The following is a 17,427-nucleotide window of genomic DNA, read 5'->3' on the forward strand; positions in this document are numbered from 1 at the left end:
ACATGCCTTACATCCTCGATAAAAACTTAAAGTGATTGGTTCTCAGTGAACGTAGGCTTGCGGCAGGGGTGTGTGATGTCTCCATGGTTGTTTAATTTGTTTATGGATGGGGTTGTTAGGGAGGTGAATGCAAGAGTTTTGGAAAGAGGGGCAAGTATGAAGTCTGTTGTGGATGAGAGAGCTTGGGAAGTGAGTCAGTTGTTGTTCGCTGATGATACAGCGCTGGTGGCTGATTCATGTGAGAAACTGCAGAAGCTGGTGACTGAGTTTGGTAAAGTGTGTGAAAGAAGAAAGTTAAGAGTAAATGTGAATAAGAGCAAGGTTATTAGGTACAGTAGGGTTAAGGGTCAAGGCAGTGGGGAGGTAAGTTTGAATGGAGAAAAACTGGAGGAAGTAAAGTGTTTTAGATATCTGGGAGTGGATCTGGCAGCGGATGGAACCATGGAAGCGGAAGTGGATCATAGGGTGGGGGAGGGGGCAAAAATCCTGGGAGCCTTGAAGAATGTGTGGAAGTCGAGGACATTATCTCGGAAAGCAAAAATGGGTATGTTTGAAGGAATAGTGGTTCGAACAATGTTGTATGGTTGCGAGGCGTGGGCTATGGATAGAGTTGTGCGCAGGAGGATGGATGTGCTGGAAATGAGATGTTTGAGGACAATGTGTAGTGTTAGGTGGTTTGATCGAGTAAGTAACGTAAGGGTAAGAGAGATGTGTGGAAATGAAAAGAGCGTGGTTGAGAGAGCGGAAGAGGGTGTTTTGGAATGGTTTGGCACATGGAGAGAATGAGTGAGGAAAGATTGACCAAGAGGATATATGTGTCGGAGGTGGAGGGAACGAGGAGAAGTGGGAGGCCAAATTTGGAGGTGGAAAGATAGAGTGAAAAAGATTTTGAGTGATCGGGGCCTGAACATGCAGGAGGGTGAAAGGCGGGCAAGGAATAGAGTGAATTGGATCGATGTGGTATACCGGGGTTGACGTGCTGTCAGTGGATTGAATCAGGGCATGTGAAGCGTCTGGGGTAAACCATGGAAAGCTGTGTAGGTATGTATATTTGCGTGTGTGGACGTTTATGTATGTACATGTGTATGGGGGTGGGTTGAGCCATTTCTTTCGTCTGTTTCCTTGCGCTACCTCGCAAACGCGGGAGACAGCGGCAAAAAAAAAAATTATATATATATATATATATATATATATATATATATATATATATATATTCATTTTTTTTCCAAAAGAAGGAACAGAGAAGGGGGCTAGGTGAGGATATTCCTTCAAAGGCCCAGTCCTTTGTTCTTAACGCTACCTCGCTATCGCGGGAAATGGCAAATAGTATGAAAGAAAGATATATATATATATATATATATATATATATATATATATATATATATATATATATATATATATATATACTTTGTTACCATAAAGAATTGTAAGACGTAGCCTATAATAATTGTTTAGTAGGGTATCCCTCAAGGTCAATGATGTGGTTGAAACTTGGAAGTATTGTAGACAATGGAGTTTGCCTTACAAAAAACCATTCCGTTGAACTCCACTAACTGCTGTTATTACGGTAAAAGTTTGCGTGTGTGTTTATGGTTTATCTCGTAACTCTCGCCTGGCAGCATATGGCATTGTATGACATTGTATATTGTTGTGATTGCAATGATAGTTTACTGTTAAAAAAATATGATCAGACTTTGTGAAAATTTGTACTTTTTCTGTTAGATAAGTTGTTTTGACTAAGGCACTATGAACCTATACATGAAGCATCAGGTACCTTAATTTACAATAGTAGTACACTATGTGTAGAATACAATAAGACTGACTAGGTATATTCAAAATTTTATGGGAAAGCAGTGAATGAAGGTGATAGTGGGGAGGGTTATGAAGATAGGGAAATTTTAAGCTATTTTGCTCAGAAATATGTGAAACAAGTTCAGAAATCAACAGAAACAGCGAAAATCTCATCTATCTTTTTCTTTAGATCTGAAATTTAAGGTGATTTTCAGGTTTATGTAGTTCAAATGTACCTTAATTTCGTCTGATTCATTCTAACAGGTATGGGTTTGAGTAATTTCTTAATGTTAAGGTACAGGGAGGGAGTTCTATGCTTAAGGTGCACCATCTCTTGGACATTTTCAATTACACATTTTTTAAACGTCTATATGCTGTCCATATTCACAGTTTCATCATTCAGGCTATTCCATTCATCCATTCTTTTTCTACTGACCTTAAAAGTACTTCTTCGTATCATTTTTCTGACAAGTTTCTTGATCAATTTAATGTTATTGTCTCTGGTTTTCCTATCTTAGCATATGAAAACCTGTTCATTTTTGACATTAAGCTCGTAAAATCTTAAAAGTTGTGATCATCACCCCATTCTCCCTCCCTTCCCATGATGGACATGTTTCTGACCTTTGACCTCTCGCTGTAACTCATTGCTTAATTCTAGTACAGTCTCTGTTGCCCTCCTCTGGACTATTTCATTTGTACTTTGCTTCTATAATTGCTGTATTCAAATTTGAGAAACATAGTTTAGGATGTGAAGAGTTTGTTGAATATATCCTTAACATAGTCTAGGATGTGAAGAACTTGTTGAATATTTCCTGAACATAATCATATGATTTGTGAAGAATTTGTTGAATATTTCTTTATCCATGTACTGAAGTGCAATCTCAGTATTTGCTAGCACAGTTTGTTTCCTTTATCGTGCCATTCATCTAAGATGGGGTTGTGGTGACGGGTACATTGTTGACTCCCAAGTCCCTCTCTCACCAATTCCTGCAACTTTTTTACCATTAGATGATGTTCATATCAAGCCAACTTCCACCCTACCTCATCTCATTACTTTGCATTTACTCATACTTTCTGTAATAGAAAACTCTTGATCTAGGTTAAGTACTTTGCCTTGAACACCATATGCTGTCAGTTTATAGATTGCCTTATGTAGGGGACTATATTGAAGGCATTTTGATAATCTAGAAATGCTCTGTCAGTGTTATATCCTTTGCCTAATGCTGATGCTTAGTTTTCAAAAGTTTCCAGCAGATTGGTGAGAGAGCTTTTGCTTGATGTATATTTTTCTTGAAAATAAATTGATTTATGAATTTGGGGTGCCATTTTGTTTCTTGCTAGTGTATAGACTTCATTGATTTGCAAACAACACTTTTGAAAGCTGCCAATGTTTAACTGCCTCCCATGGACTTATTTCTCTTTTTGTAAATCAATGCTCCTTATGCATGTTTCCAGTCTTACTCATTCTATATCAAGTATAAAGGCTCATTAAGTCCCTTGTGCACTCCTTAAACTTGTCCTGGAACATGTGACCAGTGGACCTCTGTAGTGTAGTGGTTAGTGTTCCTAACTGTGACACATTCATGGGCCACACAGGGGTTGAGCCCTCTTAGAGTTGACTTTTGGTCACGGCAGTCAGTCAACGGTTCACCCAGCTGTTCATCTTCCTGTAGGAGCTGGTCAATAAAATGGGTACCTGGTCTAGACTAGGGTATGTACACCCCATCCTTGACATACATTCAAGTTCTGTTCTGACTGACTGGTCGGATCTTGAAATGGACTTAAGTCGGACTTATGTCAGCATAGCGTGTAAAATTCGTATGCCTGTAAAGCATTCTTTTATTCTACTCATTTTCTTTCATGATTATCTTGTTTTATATTAACCAGTTGTATTATATGATTATGTAGTTTCTTTTTACCTTTTATTTAAGATTCTTTAGTTCATATTGCTTTATTTGTATTTTCTAATTTATAATTTTTTCCAGCCATATTTATGGATAGTCGTAAATCACATGTCGTAAGTAGGGGAGAGCTTGTACATATTCATATATAACATTAATGAGATGGCCTTGATTAGGGCATTAAGTTGCTAATTCCACCTCAACTACCATAAAGAAAAATGATCAACTAAACTGTATGCCAAGCTATACAGGCCAACCACCACATAATTCTCTGAATCTCCAAGCTCATCAGATGTGCCTTACTCTATTCTGTGATATGGAAATGAGCATATATCTAATGAGTGGATATTTTTTTTAGAATACATGGACACCTCCTGAAGCTTTGTCAAGTTATGTTGTCGATTGGCTCCTGTCATATAGAAAGAACCGCAACTGTTTCCTAGAATAGATCATTTCTAAGGTTGAGTTTTCTTTCTTTTATCTAAAGTGATGTTTATATATATATATATATATATATATATATATATATATATATATATATATATATATATATATATATATATATATATATTTTTTTTTTTTTTGCTTTGTCGCTGTCTCCCGCATTTGCGAGGTAGCGCAAGGAAACAGACGAAAGTAATGGCCCAACCCACCCCCATACACATGTATATACATACGTCCACACATGCAAATATGCATACCTACACAGCTTTCCATGGTTTACCCCAGACGCTTCACATGCCCTGATTCAACCCACTGACAGCACGTCAACCCCGGTATACCACATCGATCCAATTCACTCTATTCCTTCCCCTCCTTTCACCCTCCTGCATGTTCAGGCCCCGATCACACAAAATCTTTTTCACTCCTTCTTTCCACATCCAATTTGGTCTCCCACTTCTCCTCGTTCACTCCACCTCCGACACATATATCCTCTTGGTCAATCTTTCCTCACTCATTCTCTCCATGTGCCCAAACCATTTCAAAACACCCTCTTCTGCTCTCTCAACCACGCTCTTTTTATTTCCACACATCTCTCTTACCCTTACGTTACTTACTCGATCAAACCACCTCACACCACACATTGTCCTCAAACATCTCATTTCTAGCACATCCACCCTCCTGCGCACAACTCTATCCATAGCCCACGCCTCGCAACCATACAACATTGTTGGAACCACTATTCCTTTAAACATACCCATTTTTGCTTTCCGAGATAATGTTCTCGACTTCCACACATTCTTCAAGGCTCCCAGAATTTTCGCCCCCTCCCCCACCCTATGATCCACTTCCGCTTCCATGGTTCCATCCGCTGCCAGATCCACTCCCAGATATCTAAAACACTTCACTTCCTCCAGTTTTTCTCCATTCAAACTTACCACCCACTTTACTTGACCCTCAACCCTACTGTACCTAATAACCTTGCTCTTATTCACATTTACTCTAAACTTTCTTCTTTCACACACTTTACCAAACTCAGTCACCAGCTTCTGCAGTTTCTCACATGAATCAGCCACCAGTGCTGTATCATCAGCGAACAACAACTGACTCACTTCCCAAGCTCTCTCATCCCCAACAGACTTCATACTTGCTCCTCTTTCCAAAACTCTTGCATTCACCTCCCTAACAACCCCATCCATAAACAAATTAAACAACCATGGAGACATCACACACCCCTGCCGCAAACCTACATTCACTGAGAACCAATCACTTTCCTCTCTTCCTACACGTACACATGCCTTACATCCTCGATAAAAACTTTTCACTGCTTCTAACAACTTGCCTCCCACACCATATATTCTTAATACCTTCCACAGAGCATCTCTATCAAGTCTATCATATGCCTTCTCCAGATCCATAAATGCTACATACAAATCCATTTGCTTTTCTAAGTATTTCTCACATACATTCTTCAAAGCAAACACCTGATCCACACATCCTCTACCACTTCTGAAACCACACTGCTCTTCCCCAATCTGATGCTCTGTACATGCCTTCACCCTCTCAATCAATATCCTCCCATATAATTTACCAGGAATACTCAACAAACTTATACCTCTGTAATTTGAGCAGTTGAGGGAATAATTGGTATACATGGGGTGTTCAGTGTTGTAAATGGAAATGGTGAAGAGCTTGTAGATTTATGTGCTGAAAAAGGACTGATGATTGGGAATACCTGGTTTAAAAAGGAAGATATACATAAGTATACTTATGTAAGTAGGAGAGATGGCCAGAGAGCGTTATTGGATTACGTGTTAATTGACAGGCGCGCGAAAGAGAGACTTTTGGATGTTAATGTGCTGAGAGGTGCAAACTGGAGGGATGTCTGATCATTATCTTGTGGAGGCTAAGGTGAAGATTTGTATGGGTTTTCAGAAAAGAAGATTGAATGTTAGGGTGAAGAGGGTGGTGAGAGTAAGTGAGCTTGGGAAGGAGACTTGTGTGAGGAAGTACCAGGAGAGACTGAGTACAGAATGGAAAAAGGTGAGAACAATGGAAGTAAGGGGAGTGGGGGAGGAATGGGATGTATTTAGGGAATCAGTGATGGATTGTGCAAAAGATGCTTGTGGCATGAGAAGAGTGGGAGGTGGGTTGATTAGAAAGGGTAGTGAGTGGTGGGATGAAGAAGTAAGAGTATTAGTCAAAAAGAAGAGAGAGGCATTTGGACGATTTTTGCAGGGATATTTTGCAGGGAGGTGAGTTTGAATGGAGAAAAACTGGAGGAAGTGAAGTGTTTTAGATATCTGGGAGTGGATCTGGCAGCGGATGGAACCATGGAAGCGGAAGTGGATCATAGGGTGGGGGAGGGGGCGAAAATTCTGGGAGCCTTGAAGAATGTGTGGAAGTCGAGAACATTATCTCGGAAAGCAAAAATGGCTATGTTTGAGGGAATAGTGGTTCCAACAATGTTGTATGGTTGCGAGTCGTGGGCTATGAATAGAGTTGTGCGCAGAAGGGTGGATGTGCTGGAAATGAGATGTTTGAGGACAATATGTGGTGTGAGGTGGTTTGATCGAGTAAGTAATGTAAGGGTAAGAGAGATGTGTGGTAATAAAAAGAGCGTGGTTGAGAGAGCAGAAGAGGGTGTTTTGAAATGGTTTGGGCACATGGAGAGAATGAGTGAGGAAAGATTGACCAAGAGGATATATGTGTCGGAGGTGGAGGGAACAAGGAGAAGTGGGAGACAAATTGGAGGTGGAAAGATGGGGTGAAAAAGATTTTGAGTGATCGGGGCCTAAACATTCAGGAGGGTGAAAGGCGGGCAAGGAATGGAGTGAATTGGATCGATGTGGTATACCGGGTTCTACGTGCTGTTAATAGATTGAATCAGGGAATGTGAAGCGTTTGGGGTAAACCATGGAAAGTTCTGTGGGGCCTGGATGTGGAAAGGAAGCTGTGGTTTCGGGCATTATTGCATGACAGCTAGAGACTGAGTGTGAACGAATGGGGCCTTTGTTGTCTTTTCCCAGCGCTACCTCGCACACATGAGGGGGAGGGGGATGTTATTTCCATGTATGGTGAGGAGGCGATGGGAATGAATAAAGAGAGACAGTGTGAATTGTGTGCATGTGTATATATGTGTATGTCTGTGTGTGTATATATATATGTACATTGAGATGTATAGGTATGTGTATTTGCGTATGTGGACGTGTATGTATATACATGTGTATGGGGGTTCGGTTGGGCCATTTCTTTCGTCTGTTTCCTTGCGCTACCTCATAAATGCGGGAGACAGCGACAAAGCAAAATAAATAAATACACATATATATATATATATATATATATATGTATATATATATATATATATATATATATATATATATATATATATCTTCTTTTTCTTCTTTCATACTATTCGCTATTTCCCGCAATAGGGAGGTAGCATTAAGAACAGAGGACTGGGCCCTTGAGAGAATATCCTCACCTGGCCCCCTTCTCTGTTCCTTCTTTTGGAAAAAAAAGAAATATATATATATATATATATATATATATATTTTTTTTTTTTTTTTTATACTTTGTCGCTGTCTCCCGCGTTTGCGAGGTAGCGCAAGGAAACAGACGAAAGAAATGGCCCAACCCCCCCCATACACATGTATATACATACGTCCACACACGCAAATATACATACCTACACAGCTTTCCATGGTTTACCCCAGACGCTTCACATGCCCTGATTCAATCCACTGACAGCATGTCAACCCCGGTATACCACATCGCTCCAATGCACTCTATTCCTTGCCCTCATTTCACCCTCCTGCATGTTCAGGCCCCGATCACAGAAAATCTTTTTCACTCCATCTTTCCACCTCCAATTTGGTCTCCCTCTTCTCCTCGTTCCCTCCACCTCCGACACATATATCCTCTTGGTCAATCTTTCCTCACTCATTCTCTCCATGTGCCCAAACCATTTCAAAACACCCTCTTCTGCTCTCTCAACCACGCTCTTTTTATTTCCACACATCTCTCTTACCCTTACGTTACTTACTCGATCAAACCACCTCACACCACACATTGTCCTCAAACATCTCATTTCCAGCATATCCATCCTCCTGCGCACAACTCTATCCATAGCCCACGCCTCGCAACCATACAACATTGTTGGAACCACTATTCCTTCAAACATACCCATTTTTGCTTTCCGAGATAATGTTCTCGACTTCCACACATTCTTCAAGGCTCCCAGAATTTTCACCCCCTCCCCCACCCTATGATCCACTTCCGCTTCCATGGTTCCATCCACTGCCAGATCCACTCCCAGATATCTAAAACACTTCACTTCCTCCAGTTTTTCTCCATTCAAACTCACCTCCCAATTGACTTGACCCTCAACCCTACTGTACCTAATAACCTTGCTCTTATTCACATTTACTCTTAACTTTCTTCTTTCACACACTTTACCAAACTCAGTCACCAGCTTCTGCAGTTTCTCACATGAATCAGCCACCAGCACTGTATCATCAGCGAACAATAACTGACTCACTTCCCAAGCTCTCTCATCCCCAACAGACCTCATACTTGCTCCTCTTTCCAAAACTCTTGCATTCACCTCCCTAACAACCCCATCCATAAACAAATTAAACAACCATGGAGACATCACACACCCCTGCTGCAAACCTACATTCACTGAGAACCAATCACTTTCCTCTCTTCCTACACGTACACATGCCTTACATCCTCGATAAAAACTTTTCACTGCTTCTAACAACTTGCCTCCCACACCATATATTCTTAATACCTTCCACAGAGCATCTCTATCAAGTCTATCATATGCCTTCTCCAGATCCATAAATGCTACATACAAATCCATTTGCTTTTCTAAGTATTTCTCACATACATTCTTCAAAGCAAACACCTGATCCACACATCCTCTACCACTTCTGAAACCACACTGCTCTTCCCCAATCTGATGCTCTGTACATGCCTTCACCCTCTCAATCAATACCCTCCCACATAATTTACCAGGAATACTCAACAAACTTATACCTCTGTAATTTGAGCACTCACTCTTATCCCCTTTGCCTTTGTACAATGGCACTATGCACGCATTCCGCCAATCCTCAGGCACCTCACCATGAGTCATACATACATTAAATAACCTTACCAACCAGTCAACAATACAGTCACCCCCTTTTTTAATAAATTCCACTGCAATTCTATCGAAACCTGCTGCCTTGCCAGCTTTCATCTTCCGCAAAGCTTTTACTACCTCTTCTCTGTTTACCAAATCATTTTCCCTAACCCTCTCACTTTGCACACCACCTCGACCAAAACACCCTATATCTGCCACTCTATCATCAAACACATTCAACAAACCTTCAAAATACTCACTCCATCTCCTTCTCACATCACCACTACTTGTTATCACCTCCCCATTTGCACCCTTCACTGAAGTTCCCATTTGCTACCTTGTCTTACGCACTTTATTTACCTCCTTCCAGAACATCTTTTTATTCTCCCTAAAATTTAATGATACTCTCTCACCCCAACTCTCATTTGCCCTTTTTTTCACCATATATATATATATATATATATATATATATATATATATATATATTTTTTTTTTTTTTTTTATACTTTGTCGCTGTCTCCCGCGTTTGCGAGGTAGTGCAAGGAAACAGACGAAAGAAATGGCCCAACCCACCCCCATACACATGTATATACATACGTCCACACACGCAAATATACATACCTACACAGCTTTCCATGGTTTACCCAGACGCTTCACATGCCTTGATTCAATCCACTGACAGCACGTCAACCCCGGTATACCACATCTCTCCAATTCACTCTATTCCTTGCCCTCCTTTCACCCTCCTGCATGTTCAGGCCCCGATCACACAAAATCTTTTTCACTCCACCTTTCCACCTCCAATTTGGTCTCCCTCTTCTCCTTGCTCCCTCCACCTCCGACACATATATCCTCTTGGTCAATCTTTCCTCACTCATCCTCTCCATGTGCCCAAACCACTTCAAAACACCCTCTTCTGCTCTCTCAACCACGCTCTTTTTATTTCCACACATCTCTCTTACCCTTACGTTACTCACTCGATCAAACCACCTCACACCACACACTGTCCTCAAACATCTCATTTCCAGCACATCCATCCTCCTGCGCACAACTCTATCCATAGCCCACGCCTCGCAACCATACAACATTGTTCGAACCACTATTCCTTCAAACATACCCATTTTTGCTTTCCGAGATAATGTTCTCGACTTCCACACATTCTTCAAGGCCCCCAGAATTTTCGCCCCCTCCCCTACCCTATGATCCACTTCCGCTTCCATGGTTCCATCCGCTGCCAGATCCACTCCCAGATATCTAAAACACTTCACTTCCTCCAGTTTTTCTCCATTCAAACTCACCTCCCAATTGACTTGACCCTCAACCCTACTGTACCTAATAACCTTGCTCTTATTCACATTTACTCTTAACTTTCTTCTTCCACACACTTTACCAAACTCAGTCACCAGCTTCTGCAGTTTCTCACATGAATCAGCCACCAGCGCTGTATCATCAGCGAACAACAACTGACTCACTTCCCAAGCTCTCTCATCCCCAACAGACTTCATACTTGCCCCTCTTTCCAAAACTCTTGCATTTACCTCCCTAACAACCCCATCCATAAACAAATTAAACAACCATGGAGACATCACACACCCCTGCCGCAAACCTACATTCACTGAGAACCAATCACTTTCCTCTCTTCCTACACGTACACATGCCTTACATCCTCGATAAAAACTTTTCACTGCTTCTAACAACTTTCCTCCCACACCATATATTCTTAATACCTTCCACAGAGCATCTCTATCAACTCTATCATATGCCTTCTCCAGATCCATAAATGCTACATACAAATCCATTTGCTTTTCTAAGTATTTCTCACATACATTCTTCAAAGCAAACACCTGATCCACACATCCTCTACCACTTCTGAAACCACACTGCTCTTCCCCAATCTGATGCTCTGTACATGCCTTCACCCTCTCAATCAATACCCTCCCATATAATTTACCAGGAATACTCAACAAACTTATACCTCTGTAATTTGAGCACTCACTCTTATCCCCTTTGCTTTGTACAATGGCACTATGCACGCATTCCGCCAATCCTCAGGCACCTCACCATGAGTCATACATACATTAAATATATATATATATATATATATATATATATATATATATATTTTTTTTTTTTTTTTTTTTTTTTATACTTTGTCGCTGTCTCCCGCGTTTGCGAAGGTAGCGCAAGGAAACAGACGAAAGAAATGGCCCCCCCCCCCCATACACATGTACATACACACGTCCACACACGCAAATATACATACCTACACAGCTTTCCATGGTTTACCCCAGACGCTTCACATGCCTTGATTCAATCCACTGACAGCACGTCAACCCCGGTATACCACATCGCTCCAATTCACTCTATTCCTTGCCCTTCTTTCACCCTCCTGCATGTTCAGGCCCCGATCACACAAAATCTTTTTCACTCCATCTTTCCACCTCCAATTTGGTCTCCCTCTTCTCCTTGCTCCCTCCACCTCCGACACATATATCCTCTTGGTCAATCTTTCCTCACTCATCCTCTCCATGTGCCCAAACCACTTCAAAACACCCTCTTCTGCTCTCTCAACCACGCTCTTTTTATTTCCACACATCTCTCTTACCCTTACGTTACTCACTCGATCAAACCACCTCACACCACACATTGTCCTCAAACATCTCATTTCCAGCACATCCATCCTCCTGCGCACAACTCTATCCATAGCCCACGCCTCGCAACCATACAACATTGTTGGAACCACTATTCCTTCAAACATACCCATTTTTGCTTTCCGAGATAATGTTCTCGACTTCCACACATTCTTCAAGGCCCCCAGAATTTTCGCCCCCTCCCCTACCCTATGATCCACTTCCGCTTCCATGGTTCCATCCGCTGCCAGATCCACTCCCATATATCTAAAACACTTCACTTCCTCCAGTTTTTCTCCGTTCAAACTCACCTCCCAATTGACTTGACCCTCAACCCTACTGTACCTAATAACCTTGCTCTTATTCACATTTACTCTTAACTTTCTTCTTCCACACACTTTACCAAACTCAGTCACCAGCTTCTGCAGTTTCTCACATGAATCAGCCACCAGCGCTGTATCATCAGCGAACAACAACTGACTCACTTCCCAAGCTCTCTCATCCCCAACAGACTTCATACTTGCCCCTCTTTCCAAAACTCTTGCATTTACCTCCCTAACAACCCCATCCATAAACAAATTAAACAACCATGGAGACATCACACACCACTGCCGCAAACCTACATTCACTGAGAACCAATCACTTTCCTCTCTTCCTACACGTACACATGCCTTACATCCTCGATAAAAACTTTTCACTGCTTCTAACAACTTTCCTCCCACACCATATATTCTTAATACCTTCCACAGAGCATCTCTATCAACTCTATCATATGCCTTCTCCAGATCCATAAATGCTACATACAAATCCATTTGCTTTTCTAAATATTTCTCACATACATTCTTCAAAGCAAACACCTGATCCACACATCCTCTACCACTTCTGAAACCACACTGCTCTTCCCCAATCTGATGGTCTGTACATGCCTTCACCCTCTCAATCAATACCCTCCCATATAATTTACCAGCAATACTCAACAAACTTATACCTCTGTAATTTGAGCACTCACTCTTATCCCCTTTGCCTTTGTACAATGGCAGTATGCACGCATTCCGCGAATCCTCAGGCACCTCACCATGAGTCATACATACATTAAATATATATATATATATATATATATATATATATATTTTTTTTTTTTTTTTTTTTTCATACTATTCGCCATTTCCCGCGATAGCGAGGTAGCGTTAAGAACAGAGGACTGGGCCTTTGAGGGAATACCCTCACCTGGCCCCCTTCTCTGTTCCATCTTTTGGAAAATAAAAAAAAAAAAAAAAAAAAAAAAAAAAAAAAAAAACGAGAGGGGAGGATTTCCAGCCCCCCGCTCCCTTCCCTTTTAGTCGCCTTCTACGACATGCAGGGAATACGTGGGAAGTATTCTTTCTCCCCTATCCCCAGGGATATATATATATATATATATATATATATATATATATATATATATATATATATATATATATTTTTTTTTTTTTGCTTTGTCACTGTCTCCCGCGTTTGCGAGGTAGCGCAAGGAAACAGACGAAAGAAATGGCCCAACCCACCCCCATACACATGTATATACATACGTCCACACACGCAAATATACATACCTACACAGTTTTCCATGGTTTACCCCAGACGCTTCACATGCCTTGATTCAATCCACTGACAGCATGTCAACCCCGGTATACCACATCGCTCCAATTCACTCTATTCCTTGCCCTCCTTTCACCCTCCTGCATGTTCAGGCCCCGATTACACAAAATCTTTTTCACTCCATTTTTCCACCTCCAATTTGGTCTCCCTCTTCTCCTCGTTCCCTCCACCTCCGACACATATATCCTCTTGGTCAATCTTTCCTCACTCATTCTCTCCATGTGCCCAAACCATTTCAAAACACCCTCTTCTGCTCTCTCAACCACGCTCTTTTTATTTCCACACATCTCTCTTACCCTTACGTTACTTACTCGATCAAACCACCTCACACCACACATTGTCCTCAAACATCTCATTTCCAGCACATCCATCCTCCTGCGCACCACTCTATCCATAGCCCACGCCTCGCAACCATACAACATTGTTCGAACCACTATTCCTTCAAACATACCCATTTTTGCTTTCCGAGATAATGTTCTCGACTTCCACACATTCTTCAAGGCCCCCAGAATTTTCGCCCCCTCCCCTACCCTATGATCCACTTCCGCTTCCATGGTTCCATCCGCTGCCAGATCCACTCCCAGATATCTAAAACACTTCACTTCCTCCAGTTTTTCTCCATTCAAACTCACCTCCCAATTGACTTGACCCTCAACCCTACTGTACCTAATAACCTTGCTCTTATTCACATTTACTCTTAACTTTCTTCTTCCACACACTTTACCAAACTCAGTCACCAGCTTCTGCAGTTTCTCACATGAATCAGCCACCAGCGCTGTATCATCAGCGAACAACAACTGACTCACTTCCCAAGCTCTCTCATCCCCAACAGACTTCATACTTGCCCCTCTTTCCAAAACTCTTGCATTTACCTCCCTAACAACCCCATCCATAAACAAATTAAACAACCATGGAGACATCACACACCCCTGCCGCAAACCTACATTCACTGAGAACCAATCACTTTCCTCTCTTCCTACACGTACACATGCCTTACATCCTCGATAAAAACTTTTCACTGCTTCTAACAACTTTCCTCCCACACCATATACTCTTAATACCTTCCACAGAGCATCTCTATCAACTCTATCATATGCCTTCTCCAGATCCATAAATGCTACATACAAATCCATTTGCTTTTCTAAGTATTTCTCACATACATTCTTCAAAGCAAACACCTGATCCACACATCCTCTACCACTTCTGAAACCACACTGCTCTTCCCCAATCTGATGCTCTGTACATGCCTTCACCCTCTCAATCAATACCCTCCCATATAATTTACCAGGAATACTCAACAAACTTATACCTCTGTAATTTGAGCACTCACTCTTATCCCCTTTGCTTTGTACAATGGCACTATGCACGCATTCCGCCAATCCTCAGGCACCTCACCATGAGTCATACATACATTAAATATATATATATATATATATATATATATATATATATATATTTTTTTTTTTTTTTTTTTTTTTTATACTTTGTCGCTGTCTCCCGCGTTTGCGAGGTAGCGCAAGGAAACAGACGAAAGAAATGGCCCCCCCCCCCCATACACATGTACATACACACGTCCACACACGCAAATATACATACCTACACAGCTTTCCATGGTTTACCCCAGACGCTTCACATGCCTTGATTCAATCCACTGACAGCACGTCAACCCCGGTATACCACATCGCTCCAATTCACTCTATTCCTTGCCCTTCTTTCACCCTCCTGCATGTTCAGGCCCCGATCACACAAAATCTTTTTCACTCCATCTTTCCACCTCCAATTTGGTCTCCCTCTTCTCCTTGCTCCCTCCACCTCCGACACATATATCCTCTTGGTCAATCTTTCCTCACTCATCCTCTCCATGTGCCCAAACCACTTCAAAACACCCTCTTCTGCTCTCTCAACCACGCTCTTTTTATTTCCACACATCTCTCTTACCCTTACGTTACTCACTCGATCAAACCACCTCACACCACACATTGTCCTCAAACATCTCATTTCCAGCACATCCATCCTCCTGCGCACAACTCTATCCATAGCCCACGCCTCGCAACCATACAACATTGTTGGAACCACTATTCCTTCAAACATACCCATTTTTGCTTTCCGAGATAATGTTCTCGACTTCCACACATTCTTCAAGGCCCCCAGAATTTTCGCCCCCTCCCCTACCCTATGATCCACTTCCGCTTCCATGGTTCCATCCGCTGCCAGATCCACTCCCAGATATCTAAAACACTTCACTTCCTCCAGTTTTTCTCCGTTCAAACTCACCTCCCAATTGACTTGACCCTCAACCCTACTGTACCTAATAACCTTGCTCTTATTCACATTTACTCTTAACTTTCTTCTTCCACACACTTTACCAAACTCAGTCACCAGCTTCTGCAGTTTCTCACATGAATCAGCCACCAGCGCTGTATCATCAGCGAACAACAACTGACTCACTTCCCAAGCTCTCTCATCCCCAACAGACTTCATACTTGCCCCTCTTTCCAAAACTCTTGCATTTACCTCCCTAACAACCCCATCCATAAACAAATTAAACAACCATGGAGACATCACACACCACTGCCGCAAACCTACATTCACTGAGAACCAATCACTTTCCTCTCTTCCTACACGTACACATGCCTTACATCCTCGATAAAAACTTTTCACTGCTTCTAACAACTTTCCTCCCACACCATATATTCTTAATACCTTCCACAGAGCATCTCTATCAACTCTATCATATGCCTTCTCCAGATCCATAAATGCTACATACAAATCCATTTGCTTTTCTAAGTATTTCTCACATACATTCTTCAAAGCAAACACCTGATCCAACACATCCTCTACCACTTCTGAAACCACACTGCTCTTCCCCAATCTGATGCTCTGTACATGCCTTCACCCTCTCAATCAATACCCTCCCATATAATTTACCAGGAATACTCAACAAACTTATACCTCTGTAATTTGAGCACTCACTCTTATCCCCTTTGCCTTTGTACAATGGCAGTATGCACGCATTCCGCCAATCCTCAGGCACCTCACCATGAGTCATACATACATTAAATATATATATATATATATATATATATATATTTTTTTTTTTTTTTTTTCATACTATTCGCCATTTCCCGCGATAGCGAGGTAGCGTTAAGAACAGAGGACTGGGCCTTTGAGGGAATACCCTCACCTGGCCCCCTTCTCTGTTCCATCTTTTGGAAAATTAAAAAAAAAAAAAAAAAAAAAAAAAAAAAAAAAAAAAAAGAGAGGGGAGGATTTCCAGCCCCCCGCTCCCTTCCCTTTTAGTCGCCTTCTACGACACGCAGGGAATACATGGGAAGTATTCTTTCTCCCCTATCCCCAGGGATATATATATATATATATATATATATATATATATATATATATATATATATATATATTTTTTTTTTTGCTTTGTCACTGTCTCCCGCGTTTGCGAGGTAGCGCAAGGAAACAGACGAAAGAAATGGCCCAACCCACCCCCATACACATGTATATACATACGTCCACACACGCAAATATACATACCTACACAGTTTTCCATGGTTTACCCCAGACGCTTCACATGCCTTGATTCAATCCACTGACAGCATGTCAACCCCGGTATACCACATCGCTCCAATTCACTCTATTCCTTGCCCTCCTTTCACCCTCCTGCATGTTCAGGCCACGATTACACAAAATCTTTTTCACTCCATTTTTCCACCTCCAATTTGGTCTCCCTCTTCTCCTCGTTCCCTCAACCTCCGACACATATATCCTCTTGGTCAATCTTTCCTCACTCATTCTCTCCATGTGCCCAAACCATTTCAAAACACCCTCTTCTGCTCTCTCAACCACGCTCTTTTTATTTCCACACATCTCTCTTACCCTTACGTTACTTACT

General features: G+C 41.6%; 1 protein-coding gene across 1 annotated transcript in view; it reads left to right on the top strand.

Moving 5' to 3' along the window:
- Window positions 1–1,464: 1,464 nt before the first annotated feature.
- LOC139754194 (uncharacterized) overlaps window positions 1,465–17,427 on the top strand; it is a 58,401-nt gene continuing 42,438 nt past the window's right edge. Inside the window, exon 1 of the mRNA XM_071671406.1 lies at window positions 1,465–1,567. The gene's annotated coding sequence lies outside the window, so the exon portion shown is untranslated. The remainder of the gene's footprint in view (window positions 1,568–17,427) is intronic.

This window comes from Panulirus ornatus, chromosome 16, assembly GCF_036320965.1.
Source record: "Panulirus ornatus isolate Po-2019 chromosome 16, ASM3632096v1, whole genome shotgun sequence".
Taxonomy (NCBI): Eukaryota; Metazoa; Arthropoda; class Malacostraca; order Decapoda; family Palinuridae; genus Panulirus; species Panulirus ornatus.